This window comes from Loxodonta africana, chromosome 22, assembly GCF_030014295.1.
Source record: "Loxodonta africana isolate mLoxAfr1 chromosome 22, mLoxAfr1.hap2, whole genome shotgun sequence".
Taxonomy (NCBI): domain Eukaryota; kingdom Metazoa; phylum Chordata; class Mammalia; order Proboscidea; family Elephantidae; genus Loxodonta; species Loxodonta africana.
Window position 1 is genome coordinate 62470399 of NC_087363.1, and position 17215 is coordinate 62487613.

The following is a 17215-nucleotide window of genomic DNA, read 5'->3' on the forward strand; positions in this document are numbered from 1 at the left end:
CCTCTTGCCTTCTTCACATATGATGTCCTTGATGTCATCCCACAACTCTTGTGGTTTTTGGACATTAGTGTTCAACGTGTCAAATCTATTATTGAGATAGTCTAAATTCAGGTGAGATATACTCAAGGTCATACTTTGGCTCTTGTGGACTTGTTCTAATTTTCTTCAACTTGAATTTGCATATAAGTAATTGATGGTCTGTTCCACAGTTGGCCCCTGGCCTTGTTTTGACTGATGATACTGAGCTTTTCCATCGTCTCTTTCCACAGACGTAGTCAATTTGATTTCTGTGTATTCCATCTGGTAAGGTCCATGTGTACAGTAGCTGTTTACGTTGGTGAAAAAGGCATTTGCAATGATGAAGTTGTTGGTCTTGCGAAATTCAATCATGTGATCTCTGGCATCATTTCTGTCCCCAAGGCCATATTTTTCAACTACTGATCCTTCTTCTTTGTTTCCAACTTTTGCTTTCCAATCACCAGTAGTTATCAGTGCATCTTGATTGCATTTTTCCTCAATTTAAGACTGTAGAAGTTGGTAAAAGTCTTTTTTTCCTTCATTTTTGGCCTTAGTGGTTTGTATGTAAATTTGAATAATAGTCATTTTAACTGGTCTTCCTTGTAGGTGTATGGATATTATCCTATCACTGACAGCACTGTACTTCAGGATAGATCTTGAAATGTTCTTTTAATGATGAATGCAATGCCATTCCTCTTTAAGTTGTCATTGCTGGTATGGTAGACAATATGATCGTCTGATTCAAAATGACCAATACCAGTCCATTTCAGCTCACTAATGCCTAGGATGTCTATCTTTATGCTTTCCATTTCATTTCTGATAATTTACAACTTTCCTAGATTCATATTTCATACATCCCAGGTTCCAATTATTAATGAATGTTTGCAGCTGCTTCTTCGCATTTTGAGTTGTGCCACATCAGCAGATGAAGATCCCAAAAGCTTTACTCCATCCATGTCATTAAGGTGAGGAAAATATTTAAATGAGGCAGGAAGCATCAAAAGAAAATGGAAGGACTACACAGAGTCAGCATACCAAAAATAACTGGTTGACGTTCAACCGTTTCAGAAAGTAACATATGATCAGGAACTGATGGTACAGAAGGAAGAAGTCCAAGCTGCACTGGAAGCACTGGCGAAAAACAAGGCTCCGGAAATTAACAGAATACTAACTGAGATGTTTCAACAAATGGATGCAGCGCTGGAAGTGCTCACTCTTCTATGGCAAGAAATTTGAAGACAGTTACCTGGCCAACTGGCTGGAAGAGATCCATATTTATGCTTATTCTCAAGAAAGGTGATCAAAGTGAATGAGAAAATTACCAAACAATATCATTAATGTCACATGCAAGCAAAATTTTGCTGAAGATCATTCAACAGTGGCTGCAGCAGTATATTGACAGGGAACTGCCAGAAATTCAAGCCAGATTCAGAAGGGGACTTGAAACCAGGGATATCATTGTTGATGTCAGATGGATCCTGGCTGAAAGCAGAGAATACCAGAAAGATGTTTACATGTGTTTTATTGACTATGCTAAGACATTCAACTGTGTGGATCATAACAAATTATGGACAACATTCTGAAGAATGGGATTTCTGAAACAATTGCACTCATGAAGAATGTGTACATGGACCAAGAAGCAGTCATTCAAACAGAACAAGGGGACACTGCATGGTTTAAAGCCAGGAAAGGTGTTGTTGTATACTTTCATCATACTTATTCAATCTGTGTGCTGAGGAAGTAATCTGAGAAGCTGAACTACATGGACAAGAACGGGGCATCAGAATTGGAGGAAGACTCATTAACAACCTGCATTATGCAGATGACACAACTTTTCTTGATTAAAGTGGAGAGGACTTGAAGCACTTAACGATAAAGATCAAAGACCACAGCCTTCAGTATGGATTACACCTCAACATAAAGAAAATAAAAGTCCTCACAACTGGACCAATAAGCAACATCATGATAGATGGCGAAAAGATGGAGATTGTCAGGGATTTCATTTTACTTGGATCCACCCATGGAAATAGCAGTGAAGAAATCAAAAGACATTCCATTTGGAAAATCTGCTGCAAAAGGCCTCTTTAAAAGTGTTGAAAAGCAAAGATGTCACCTTGAGGAGTAAGGTGCACCTGACCCAAGTCGTGGTGTTTTCAATTGCCACATATTCATGGGAAAGCTGGACAATGAGTAAGGAAGATCAAAGAAAAATTGACACGGTTGAACTGTGGTTTTGTTGAAAAATACTGAATATACCATGGACTGCCAAAAGAACAAAAAAACTTGTTTTGGAAGAAGTACAACCAGAATGCTCCTTAGAAGCAAAAATGGCGAAACTCTGTCTCACATACTTCGGACATGTTATCAGGAGTGATCAGGCATGAGAAGGACATCATACTTGGTAAAGTAGAGGGTCAGCGAAAAAGAGGAAGACTTTCAGCAACATGGATTGACACAGTGGCTGCAATAATGGGCTCGAGTATAACAACGATTGTGAGGCTGGTGTAGAACCGGGTAGTGTCTCATTCTGTTGTACATAAGGTCACTATGAGTTGGAACCGACTCGATGGCACCTAATGACAACAGCAACAACATGGGCAAAGTAATGAATGACACAGGAAACATCAAAAGAAGATGGAAGGAATACACAGAGTCACAGTACCAAAAAGAATTGACCAATGTTCATCCATTTCAGAAGGTAGCATGTGATGAAAATCTGATGGTACTGAAGGAAGAAGTCCAAGCTGCACTGAAGGCATTGGCGAAAACCAAGCCTCCAGGAATTAGTGGAAAATGCCAATTGAGATGTTTCAACAAATGGATGCAATGTTTGAAGTACTCATTGTCTATGCCAAGATATTTGGAAGACAGCTACCTGGCCAACTGATGAAAGAGATCCACATTTGTGCCCACTCCAAAGAAAGGTGATGCGACAGAATGCGGAAATTATCAAACAGTATCATTAGTATCACATGCAAGTAAAATTTTGTGGAAGATCATTCAAAAACAGTTGCAGCAGTACATCAACAGGGAACTGCCAGAAATCTAAGCCTGATTCAGAAGAAGACATGGAGCAAGGAATATGATTGCTGTTGCCAGATGAATATTGGCTGAAAGAAGAAAATTCCAGAAAGATGTTTACCTGTGTTTTATTGACTACTCAAAGGCATTCAACTGTGTGGATGGTAACAAATTATAGATAACATTGGGAAGAATGGGAATTCTAAAACTCTAAACTGTGCTCATGAGGAACCTGCACATAGAATAAGAGGTAATCATTTGAACAGAACAATGGGATACTGCCTCATATAAAATTAGGAAAGGTATCTGTCAGGGTTGTATCCTCTCACCATACTTATTTAATCTGTATGCTGAGCAAATAATCCAAGAAGCTGGACTATATGAAGAAGAACTCAACATCAGGATTTGTGGAAGTCTCATTAACCTGCGTTGTGCAGATGACACAATCTTGCTTGCTGAAGGCAAAGAGGACTTGAAACACTTACTGATGAAGATGAAAGAGTACAGCCTTCAGTATGGATTACACCTCAACATAAAGAAAATAAAAATCCTCACAACTGGACCAATAAGCAATATCCTGATAACCAGAGAAAACTTTGACGTTATCAAGGAATTCATTTTCTCTCAGATCCACAATCAAAGCCCATCGAAGCAGCAGTCAAGAAATCAAATGACAAATTGCACTGGGCAAATCTGCTATAAAAGACCTCTTCGAAGTGGTGAAAACAAAGATGTCACCTTGAAGACTAAGGTGCTTCTGACCCAAGCCATGGTGTTTTCGGTTGCCTCACATGCATGTGAAAGCTGGATAAATAAGGAAGACCAAAGAATCGATGCCTTTGCATTATGGTGTTGAAGAATATTGAATATTTTTTTTATGGACTGCTAGAAGAACATACAAATCTGTCTTGGAAGTGCAGCCAGAGTGCTCCTTAGAAGTGAGGATGGCAAGACTTTGTCTCATGTACTACGGACGTGTTATCAGGAGGGACCACTTCCTGGAGATGCACATCGTTCTTGGTAAAATAGAGGGTCAGTGAAAAAGAGGAAGACCCTCAAGAAGATGAACTGACACAGTGACTGCAACCATGGGCTCAAACATGACAGTGATTGTTGAGAATGGCACAGTACTGGGCAGTGTTTCATTCTGTTGTGCATACATAGGGTCGCTACGAGTCAGAACAGCCTCCAAGTCACCTAACAACAACATATCTAAGAAATACTCTGCAAATACATTTCGTTTTGAGTTAAACATCTTAAAAGTAGTTTCACACACAATACATAAATGTTAAGGAATGAATTAAACCTTTTGTGGACGTTTAGACAAAGTCTCTTAGGATAAGCTTGGCCCTGGGCAACAGTTTCTAATTTCTAAAGATGACACATTCAAATTAGCAAAATTGGAATGTCCTATGAATGCAGCTGAACATCCAGGTTTGGCTTAGGCAACTCCATAAAATCTAGTTAAAATTTATTTTTATTCATTTTTCCCCGAGCACTAACAATGAAACCTGTCTTCTCAAAAAAAAAAAAAAATCAGTAAATCTAGCATATTAAATTCAGTCAGGCTATTCTCATTTAGCTACAAAATGCTCACCTAATATAAGACATGATGCAAGAATGGCATTTTCGTTGCCTTAAAAATGACTGAAACAAGTCATTAATTTTCAGAAGATTTATTATATCAAGTATTTACTTCATAAAGTATCATTTCTCGTTTGTTTGACTTGAAAAACAACTTTGGGGACATTTAGACTCAATTATTCCATGCAACATTCCAGAAACTTTTAATTTTAATTTTATAAAAATTCATAAATACCTCTAATTAAAGGAGAAGTAAAAATGACTTATTAGATAATCAAGCCATTCTCATGCCAAGATTAAGAAATTCAGAAATCTCTGGGTGGAGAGCATAAACCTTTCATCTTCCCCATAAGGCCATTAACATTTAAAAATTGTCAAGGTTGGCATTTCGTGTAGTAAATAACTTCTTATAGTACTACTGTTCACACATCAATGCCAGTGGCCCATGCTACAGGCTGACCTGGCAAGCTTATTACAGAAGTGGCTGAATATCACTTTTAAGAGCAATCTTTTTGCCTGGAATAGGAGTTAGAGAGGAAAACCCTCACAGGACAATATTAATAATTAGTGTGCTGATGATGAGTGTACCTTTAAGAGCTCGTAAATTTGAAGTTCAAGTCATGAATCTACAAACACTCCACTAACACATATGCTCCAAGAAACACAGTGGGCCATAATGAGGGAGTTGAATAGGGTAGGTTTTAAAACTTATATATTATTCATTTCCCGTTGGTTCTCATAACAAACAGCCCCGAAAGGAAATGAGCTGCTGAAGAAAAGTTACAGTAAAGTAGTCTTGGGACTGGGACTATATCAGGGAACAAGGAATTTTTTCATTAGAGCTAAAAATTCTGCCCCCAACAGATACAGCAATGGATTGGATGTGACCGCACTGGTTTGCTTCCTAAGACGACAGGGTATGAGAGTTAGGGATTTTAACTCACTGCTTCTGGGAGTCATTTTATGTTGTTCAACAGCCACAAGAATTGGCAATATGGTTATACTGATACTGCATACCTCTAAAAGTCCTTCAGAGATTCCTCAGCAGCCAGTATATTCAATTTAGTTCATCTAATAAAAAGTTAGTTTCTGCTTTAGGGGCATTACCTTAATTTGAAAATATCCCCTTGAGTAATGAGCACGTCTGATGATGTTAGCCTAAGGAGTTTCTCCTCTTGGTGCCATTTGCATTTGAAAATGTCGTTGAAAAGGTACGTGTTATACCTCTGATAGACACGCACACTTGTCTGTGTGGAGGGTGGTGTGCACCAGTCTGATGCATTGGTCTTTTTTTTTTTTTTGCAGTGACACATTTTTCTCCTTCCCCTCTCCTGTCACTATTTGAAGTTCTCCCCATAGACTATTGTTTTCCCTGCACTTTTGGGCTGTGGTACTAGGGTCCTTCTTGGCAACTACTGGGGAAGACAAATTTTTGTCATCCAGAAGGGGGGGCTGGGACTGCTGTGGCTTCATGCCACCACCAGCACAGTGAAGTCCACACCATAGCCTTGTTTTTGTACCCTAAGAACAAGGAAGGAAACTCTGGTGGCGTAGAGGTTAAGAGCTATGGCTGCTAACCAAAAGTTCGGCAGTTCTAATCCACCAGCTGCTCCTTGGAAACTCTATGGGGGCAGTTTCTTCTTTGTCCTATAGGGTCGCTGAGTCAGAATTGACATGACAGCAATGGGTAGGACAGGGAAGTGTACTAATAAATTAGTACACTTCCACTGGAAATTTTTGGTGTATTAAGCTGTCTAATTCCAAACATTAACAATTTTTCCCCCAAGAGTGATGCAGACTGACTTAAAGCTGACATCCTAGAACCTACTACTCTAGGAGAGTCCAGCCATCGATGGTATTCAAGTCCTGCCTACCTCCCACTGCTTCTGTGGCGTTGCCACTTATTCTTCTGTTAGTTACAGCATCACTCTCAGTTTGAGGTGAAATCTGCTTTTTTTTTTTTTTTTTTCAATAATGTTCAGGGAGATAGTCAATACATTTTTTATGTATATTTTTGAAATTAATTAAAATTCAAAATTAGGAGCTATCTGTATCAAACCTCAACTGGTAAACATATTTTTTTTTTAAATGTATTCACACTTTATTGAGGGATGTATAATCCTAGGGAAGACAGAGGGAGGGAAAGGGGGAAGTGAAGCAGGGAAGGAAGGGAAACCAGCACAGGGTAGTGTATTACCAAAGGGGCCTCAGCTTCCCAACAGAATACAGCTTAGTCACTCAGTCACTCAGGATGTATCTACAGAAGCCATATGGAATGGCTATTCTGTGGACACATCATTGGAAAAAACCAATCACTAGAAAAGGACATCACAGTTGGTAAAGTACAGGGTCAGAAAAAAAACAAGGGAAACCCACAATGAGATGGACTAACACAATAGCTACAACAATGGACGCAAACCTATAAACGATCGTGAAGACGGTAGAGGACTGAGCAACCTCTGTTATACATAAGGTCACCAAGAGTCAGAGCCAACTCAGAGGCAAGTAACAACAACCAATGTCTAAGGATAGTTCATCAAGGGGAAGAAGAGCAAGCACTTCATGTGCTGGCTCCTTCGCATCTCCTGTCACTCACTGCTCAAAATTCTCCCCTACAGACTACTGCTTTCCCTATATTTTTGGGCCGTGGTATTAGGGTCCTTCTGGGCAACTACGGCAGAAGACAGACCTCTATCTATATGGGGAGGCATACGGCCTGGACCTAGTACCCCACTATGGATTCATGTAAGGAAGATATGGTTCTTGCTCACAAATGGAAGGCTGTGGTCAAGGATACTTTTTAAGACATCTCTCAGCAACAATATTTCATGACCATATTGCAGCAAGAGCCAACTGTACTACTGTTTACCTAGTTAAAACCCTGGATAGACAAGGAATCAAGAGCTGAATCCTGATCAAAAGGGGAAAAATGTGGGACCGAATTTCAAATTCTTACAGAATCCAGTCTTACTGGACCTATGGAGACTGGAGGAATTCCAGAATCTATCACGCTGAGAAAATCTTCAAACCATGAACTGAAATTGTCTCCTGAAGTCATCTTTAAACTAAATGACCATTGAGCTAAATTAGTAAAATCACATAGATAATGACTTCATATAGGTAATGAAATTATATAGATAATTCATATAGACAATGAATAGTTTGGCTAAATCATATGGATAATTCTTCTAAAGAGTGCCTTAGTTATCTTGTGCTGCTATAACAGAAATACCACAAGTGGATGGCTTTAACAAAAAGAAATTTATTCTCTCACAGTCTAGTAGGCTATAAGTCCAAATTCAGGGTGCCAGCTCCAGGGGAAGGCTTTCTCTCTGTTTCCCCTCTAGGGGAAGGTCCTTGTTATTAATCTTTCCCTGGTCTAGGAGCATCTCAGACACAGGGACCCTGGGTCCAAAGGACATACTCTGCTTCAGACACTTTTTTCAGTGGTATGAGGTCCCCATGTCTCTCTGTTCACTTCCCTCTTTTATATCTCAAAAGAGATAGATTAAAGATACAACCTAATCTTGTAGATTGAGTCTTGGCTCATTACCATAAATGCCTCTAATCCCACCTCATTAACATCGTAGAGATAGGATTTACAACACATAGGAAAATCACATCAGGTGACAAAATGGTGGCCAGTCATGCAATAGTGGGAATCATGGATTAGCCAAATTGACACACATATTTGTGGGGGAGACAATTCAGTCTACGACAAAGAGTGTTGTGCTCTTTAAAAGAATTATTTATATGAGATCAAATTGTCAACAGCATCTCTAAAGCATGGATGAGAAGTTAAGTGTGTAGTGAGTTTATGTTAATAGCGGTGAAACAATACGGGTAGAAATTACAAGAATAGTGACACAATGTGAAGAATGAAACCTACATTATTGAATTGTACATGTAGAAATTGATGAATGGGTTATGTTCCGCTGTACATATTTTCACCAAAATTAAAATAAAAAAATAACATCTACAGGGGTCAGCAAACTACAGCTCACAGGCCAAAAATAAAGAAATAAAACCCTAGATGAAGGGGACTGCTGTAAGGTTCCAGCAAAGCCATGTTAACTTTCAGAGTTTTTAACCAGGGGATCTCCATCTGAACATCTGGTGGAGGCATGGCTTTTTGGTAGCAGGGGACAGATGCAAATGATTTCTGCTACTATTCTGTTTTTAAGAAATGTTTTTTTTTTTTATAGACAGTGATATCTAAAGCAACAGATGACGTTCTGCATAAAACACGCTCCACCAGCTGGTGCCACTAGTGAGTCCCTCTGTTTTATAAATTTTTCATTCAAAGCTTCTCTAAGGGTCTGGCTGGGCAAATGATTGAGTGGTGTCTATGGTCACTTTTCCAGCTCTCCTCCCAACTAGACACCAATGCCTGCCTTCTTCTGCTAAAGGCTCTTCCCCTTAACCTCTGATTGATGTAAAGAGCTCACTGACTCTGAGACGTGTGTCTGCGCTGGCTTGTCTGCCTGAGGTTTCCAGCTTCCTACCAGAATCTGTCCCTGTGGGATCAGGAGCTGAACTCATATTTTTAAATCGTGACAGAGAAGCTGCTGATAGTGGTGGCAGCAATGAAAATGGCATTAAGATTATTTGTTCCCTTGTGTGCCTCAGATTGAAAGGGCTCCTCAAGGGTAGGAATCATTTCTTGCTTATCTCCATGCCCTTATGGCTAACCTGGAAGCCGCCATATTGGAAGTACTAAATAAATATTTACAGAACAAACAAATGGCACAGACAAGGTAGAGAAGATTGGTCCTAGAAAAAAGCTCAAACTTAGAAGAGTGGGAAGAAAATGTGTATATTTTTATTGCAATGTTTTGTGGAATATTATATGAAACACAGCTGTGTGAATGAGCAGGATGAAAACTATATACTTACCAACGTGGCAATTTTGTTTAAAAGAGCATATTGTTGTTTGTTGTTAGGTGTTGTTGAATCAGTTCCAACATATAGTCGCCCTGTGTACAACAGAACAAGATGTTGCCCAGTTCTACGCCATCCTCACAATCGTTGCTATGCTTGAGCCCATTGTTTGTAGCCACTGTGTCAATACACCTCTTTTCTCTGACACTGTACTTTACCAAGAATGAAAATCTCCAGGGACTGGGCCCTCCTGATAACAAGTCTAAAGAGTATATAGCCACAAGCATATACACGCACACAGAGAAATATATAAAGAAAACATAACAGAATGTAAACAATAGGTTTCTGTGATCAGTGGGATTACAGATTATTTTTGTTGTATTATTTATATTTTTCTTAATTTTCAGATATTCTAAAATGTGCATATATTTTAACTTATACTATGAAAGGAGTGATACTATAAAAAGTTCATTCAAAATTAAATGGGAAAGAGAAGAGGGTAGAATAAGAACTAAACATTTTATAATTTATCAAAATATAAAATAAGGATTAGTACCTATTACCAAAAACCAAAAACCAATTCCATTGCTGTTGAGTCCATTCTGACTCATAGAGACCCCATGTGCGTCAGGGTAGAACTGCACTTCATAGGTTTTTGCTGGCTATAATTTTACAGAAGTAGATTGCCAGCCAGAGCTTTCTCCTGTGATGCCACTGGGTGAATCTGAACCTTCAACGTTTCAGTTAGTAGCCAACAGCAAACCGTTTGCACCATTCAGGGACCTTAGCACCTAGGGCTATGATAATACTAATATCAATAATAATGACAATAAAAATAAATTCTCTGCTGAGAATTACGCTTTTGCTGTATGATTTTCTAATGTTCTAAGATCTGCCCAAAAAGATTGGTGGTGGTGGTGCCACAGACTTCCTCAATAAATCACAAAATGAAGATCTGGGGCAATAGGACGCCCAGATACTGCTCCCGCCATACACAGGTAGAAAGTAATTTGGTCTCCTTTAAACAGAGCCTCCCACGACCCGTCTGTCAGTTTGTCGTGCTGTGGTAGCTTGCTCCTTACTATGATGCTGGAGGCAATGCCAACGGTATTTCAAGCACCAGAGGGGTCACACATGGTGGACAGGTTTCAGCAGAGCTTGCAGACTAATCCAGACTAGGAGGAAAGATGTGATCATTTACTACTGAAAATTAGCCAATGAAAACTTTACAGGTCACAAAAGAATATTGTCTGATAGAGTACTGGAAGATGTGTCGCCTAGGTTGCAAGGCCCTACACAATGGTTGCAACAAAGACACAAACGTACCAACAACCATGAATTTAGCACAGGACAAGGCAATATTTCATTCTTTTATGCATAAGGTCGTCATGAGTTAGAGCTGGCTCTGCGGCAACGAACAACTAACAGAGCCACACTGTTCTGGGGATAGAAAGCAATGTTGTGCCCCCTCTTCCAAAGTCCTGTTCTACACAGAAAAAAAGAAAAAAAACCCAGTGCCATCGAGTTGATTCTGACTCATAGCGACCCTATAGGACAGAATAGAACTGCCCCATAGAGTTTCCAAGGAGCGCCTGGCATATTTGAACTGCCGACCCTTTGGTTAGCAGCTGTAGTACCTAACCACTACGGCACCAGGGTTTCCTCCTGTTCTACAGAACTATTTAAAAACCTTCTATTCAAGTCTTATACAATGCAAAGCCAAATAAGATGAATGGAAGGGCTGGAAACGCAGACTCCATAATTGTAGTGCAGTGGTTCTCAACCCAGAGGGGATTCTGCCCCTCAGGGAACATTTAGAAATGTCTGGAGCAGTTTTCGTTTGCCACAGCTGAGGCAATGGAGGGTGCTATCAGCATCTAGTGGGTAGAAACCAGGGATGCTGCCAAACATCCTACAATGCCCAGGACAGCCTCCCACAATAAATAATTATTTGGCCCAAAATGTCAATAATACTGGGGTTGAGAAACCTGCTTTGGAGTATCAACAAGCTGGTCCAAAAAGAAAGTTACTGGAATCACTGGTTGGTGCAAACAGTCCATGTGCTCAGCTGCTAACCGAAAGGTTGGTGGTTCGAGCCTACCCATGGGCACCTCAAAAGAAAGGCTTAGTGATCTACTTCCAAAAAAATCAGCCACTGAAAACCCTACAGAGTACATTTCTACTCTAACAAACATGGGGTCGCCGTGAGTTGGATTGTCTTGGTGACAACTCGTGCTGGTGTCTCTACTACCATCAGAAAAATGGACCATCAAGAACCTACATTGGAAGAGCCAGCTCCCAGGAAAGACAGATGTCAGAACACTACTGCCATCACAACTATTGGTTTCAGAGAGATACTCATATCACTGGATCCTCATTGACAGGAAAAGAAAACCGGAAGCCCCGCACCCTGCCTCTACACCCAAGGTCCTGATTACTCACTGGAACACTTTGAGAGAAAACTCAAGGCTTCCCTTCCAGAGCCTGCAAGCAGAGATAGCAGAAGTCAGCAAAGTGTGGCTATTCTTTCTTTCTGCCTTCTGAACCTTTCTCTGGAGCATCTGATTGGCACACTCTAAATCATGGAATGCTGGGAAATGAAGATCTTACTTTCACAACCTTGCAATGTAAAAAAAAAAAAAAAATGAGGGTAGGATGGATGTTGACTGGATTAATTTCCTATATTCACCAAGATATTAGATTTATATTTAAACACAGTCAGTGCTCACCACTAGATCTTTTGTCATTCCAGGCTTTGTCCTTCCTGAATTATTTAGCCTTGATTGGTCTCTCAATCGGTGGCTTTGTTTTCCAAGCTATCTGCCTTCCCCAACAAGGGCTCATAGGTTCTGACATTCCCTGTGTTGTTTCACGTTTGGAAATGTCACTCTATAACCATTAGTGCCTAAGATCTTAAAAGGCTGCAAGCAGCCACCCAAGGTGCAACAATTAGTCTCTATTTGCCTGCAGCAACAGCAGAAGAAGGAGAGTCAGGAATAGGAGGAAGAAATGGAATGTGTGGCTAATTGCCTCCATGAATAACTGCCTCCTTTGAATGAGACCAGAGGACTGGATGGTGCCCAGCTACCATTACTGAACATTTTGATCAAAGATTCTATAGAAGAATCCTGATCAAAAGGGAGAAAATACAGAACAGAATTTCAAATTTCCTATGGAATCTATACTTTCTGGAGCTACTGACAACGGATGACCCACCACAACTATTGCCCTGAGATAATCTTTACACCTTAAACCAAAAATATCCCCAGGAGTCTTATTAAAACCAAACAATAGTTTAGCTCAACTAGTAAATAATGTCTGCCTTGAGCGTTGTGCTCTTTTAAGAACGATCTGTATGGGATCAAACAGACAACAAATCTTTCTATCAAAAGATTAGATAGAAAACTTAGGGGGAAGTGAGTTTAAGTTAATGAGAGAGGAATAATTCAGAAAAAGATGGTGAGAATGGTTGCACAACTTGAAGCATGTAATCAATGTCGCTGAAGTGTACATGTAGAAATTGTTGAACTGGTGTGTGTTCTGCTGTGTATATTTTCAACAACAACAAAAAATAAAATAAATTATTTTAAAAAAAGTTAAAGCAACTCTTCAGGGTATCATTTCCTTGGATCAGAATTCTCTCCCTCAAAACACTGTAGATGTTGCTTTCTGTCTTCTGTTTTTGGACATTATTCAGGGAAAGTCTGAAGCCAACTCAATTTCTTCCCTTCGATACACAACTTTCTTTTTCTGCCTGGAAACCTGCAGCTTGAACAAGCTCCAGGAATAGTGTATGCACACTGATCTGCAGATTTGGGTCTTTTTCATTTCAGGGAAATTCTTTTGTGTTATGTCTTTGAATACATCTTTTGTTACTTTTTGGGGAATATCCATCTCAGGGGGACCATTTATTCCTTTGCTGCTTGTTTTAATCTTATTTACCTAATAGCATTCTTATTGTTTTAATCTCATCTGGATTCACTGCAGTTATGTCAAGTCTTTCCTCTATTTCATTTAATTTTCATGGTTGATTCTCTTACTTAGTATTTGTAATTATTGTATCTGTTCTGTAATGGCATTGTTCTAGTTCTTGATTTGTTCCCGTGGGTCTACAAATCACTCTGTTCTTTGTGTAACAGATATGATTACAAAAAAACAAACAAAAAAAAAAACCTCAAAAAACACTGAACTCATCAGGATACAATCATGAAAATTTTAATATTTTTTTCTCCCACTGCCTTTTCCAACCTGTGCTGTGGGACAGTTCCTTTCCCTGCTCTTACCTGAAAAGTTGGGCGAGGCCCATAGCTTCTCTGGTCCATTTCAAGTCTCAAGAGCAATATCATTTTTTCAGTAACTAAAAATTCTAGTTCAGTGTTACTCTAAATTTACAATAGCTCTCCTTCCCCAGTTCAGACCTGCTTCAAGCAGAGCTGTCTATACTGAGAAAAGGGGTTGGGATTGGCTTCTCTTTTGTCCCTGTCCATCTTTTCACAATTGCCTCACCAACTCAGTTCCTGAGGCCTGAAGAATCTGACCCAGGAAGACTATTGAGGGTTAGTATATGCCCCTTTAGAAGCTGGCAGAAGTCATTCGGTCTCTTACACTTGGGGGCTCTTTGGTAGTTCCTGGGACACCTCCCAGGGAGGACTTATGACTCAAGCTCCCATGACACTAGCGGTGCCCCTTCTTCAGTCCCAATTTCCCTTCCCATGCCTATACTCCTGCTATCTATCCCTCTCCTGGGTCATTTTCCCCTCCCAGATGTCCTTTTGGGTAGAGTCCCTTTCACAATGCCACCATGAAACCATATGTCTTTCCTTAACATGAAGCTAAATGTGGTCTCTTTACTCTTTGCTCAACCACCACAGGCCTCAGCCAGAGAGAATAGACATCCACCACCATTAGTGTTTCTCTGGCATCATATCTTAGCCAGGTTGAGGTCGAAGGGTACACAACTCTCCCCCGCTTCATGGGGGGACTGTATGGAAAACAATGCCTTTCTTCATCTTTCTCACTGAACTTAACTGCCCACGTAAGCCAGAGGTGATTATTCCTACAACTAGCAGAAAAAAGTTTGCTATCTCTTAGGGTATCTTGCTTTGATGATCTAGCTCCTGACTTTAGGATATAAGGGGCTCAGCATGTATTGTGTTTTTTAATATAAGTATGTCACATACAATATTTGGGACATATTTATACCAAAATTTAAACAAATTTTAAATGTTGGAAACTACAGGAGTTTAGGCCTGCTCTAAAGAACATTTGTTGTTATATTAGTTTTCTATCACTGCCATAATAGATTACCACAAATTTAATGGCTTAAACCAACAGGAATGTATGATCATACAACTCTATAGGTTAGAAGTTTGACATGGGCTAAATTCAAGGTGTTGAAGGGCTGCTCCTATGGAGGCTCAAGGGGAGAATTAATTTCCTGTCTTTTCCAGTTTCTAGAGACTACCCACATTCCTTGGCTCATGGACCCGTCCTCCAACTTCAAAGCCAGCAACACTGGGCTAAGTCCTTCTCACATAACATCGCTCTGACTTCCACTCCCATCTCCCTCTTTCACTTTAAAGGAATCTTGTGATTACACTGGGTCCACTCAGTAATCTAAAATAATCTTTCTATTTTAAGGTCAGTTAATTAGTAGCCTCATTCCATCTACAATTTTAATTCCCCTTTGGCATGTGACAAAACATTCACACATAACATGGATTAGGACCTGGACATCTTTGTGGGTGATAATTATTCTGCCTACCATAGATGGTTATCTGAAATTCAGATTTATCTGATCATCCTGTATTTTATCTTCTAGTGCTGGAATATAGGGAATTAATGTCTTGGTCTTGGATGTGAAATTATTATGAAATTTCTAAGTACTTATATTGAATTTCTGCCATCTAGCCATGAATGAATAACAAATAGTTTGTAGACTAGTAATAACCCACAGACCACTTTTTGGGTAGTTCTACTCAAAGGTTGTATAGTCACCTATATCCAGTCAGATGAAGGGGGAAACACAGCTTGTGGAAACTTTGGCCTAAAAGTAGAACACATCATTTCTGCTCATTTTCCATGACAGTAAACTAGTCAAATGGCCACACCTAGCTGCAAGAAAGTTTGGGAATCATAGTTAATTGCTGTTGTTGCTGTTGGCTGCCATGGAGTCAACCCCCAACTCACAGCAATCCCATGCACAACAGAATAAAATGCTGCCAAGTCCCACACCATCCCCATGAACAGTTCTGAATCCGACTGCTGTGAGCCATAGGATATTCATTGGCTGAATTTTAGAAGTAGATTGCCACTCAACCTTTAATTCCTATGACTGTAGGAGAAAGAGAGATTGAATTTTAGTGGAACAATAGTCGTCTCTGCCACAATGAGCTAGGTGGTTAACACAAATGAAGCAGATGTGGGTCTAGAACAATAGTGACTGGTGGCTACTGAACAGGCTGAGGACACATATACTGCCTCACGGTAGCAGATGCCACCTAGGTCAGCCCAACACAGCTGCTCGAAAATGTAGACCCTGCAGAGCCAGGTCTTCTGATTAGATTATCAGGTAAACTCTACCAGATTTTAAATGTTGGAAACTACAGGAGTTTAGGCCTACTCTAAAGTTAGATGGTATATAGAGCCCAAGACCATCCTCATTTCTGACAACCGGTGCAAGTTTGGGGTTTGATAATTTGTTAGAAGGACTCACAGAACTCACTGAAAACTGTTATACTCACAGATTGTTACAGGGAAAAGATACAGAGTCCTATCAGTCAAGGAAAGAAGCACATAGAGTAGACTCCAGGAGAAGTACCAAATGTAGATTTTGCACTGCCCTCTCCCTATGGAGTCAGGACACATTACCCTCCTGGCATCGATGTGTAACAATACAAATCGTGTATTGCCAACCAGGGAAGCTCACCCAAGCCTCAGTTTACAGTTTTTATTGGGGCTCCATTATGTAGGCATGACTGATTTATTGCCCACACGGCTGATCTCAGTGTCCAGATTGACTAATACTGGGTGACCCAAAGCCCCTACCCTAAATTGTGTTGTTGGTGTTTCTGGCATGGCCAGCCCCCACTCTAAAGCATGTCTACTAAAACACCCAACCTAAATCACCTTGTTACTATCTGGCTAGCCCAAGGACCCCAAGCAAACAAAGATTACTTTCCAGGAGCTGAGGTCAAAGGCAAGATCTCTCTTTGGACAAGGTTAAATTCTTTACTATACTGAAACAAATTCAATTTTAAAAACACAACATTCTTCTGGTTAAATAAAACACAACTGTATGTCATCTGTGTTCCCTGTTCTTCAATTTGAAGGCACCCTTGTGGCACAGTGGTTAAAGTTTTTGGCTGCTAACCCAAAGGTCAATTGTTTGAGTTCACCAGCTACTCCATGGGAGAAAGATGTGGCAGTCTGCTTAGTAAAGATTTATAGCCTTGGAAACCCTATGGGGAAGTTCAACTCTGTCCCATAGGATTGCTATGAGTCTGAATTGACTCAAAAGCAATGGGTTTGGTTTTTTTGTTTGTTTGTTTGGTTTGGTTTGATTCTTCACTTTGCCACCTCTGCTCTAGATAGCCCAGGTTCTCTATGCTTTTGTTAATGTGCTATATTAGGAGCTCTGGTGGTGCAGTGGTTAAGCACTTGGCTGCTAATTGAAAGGTTGATTGTTCAAACCCACCAGGTGCTCCACAAG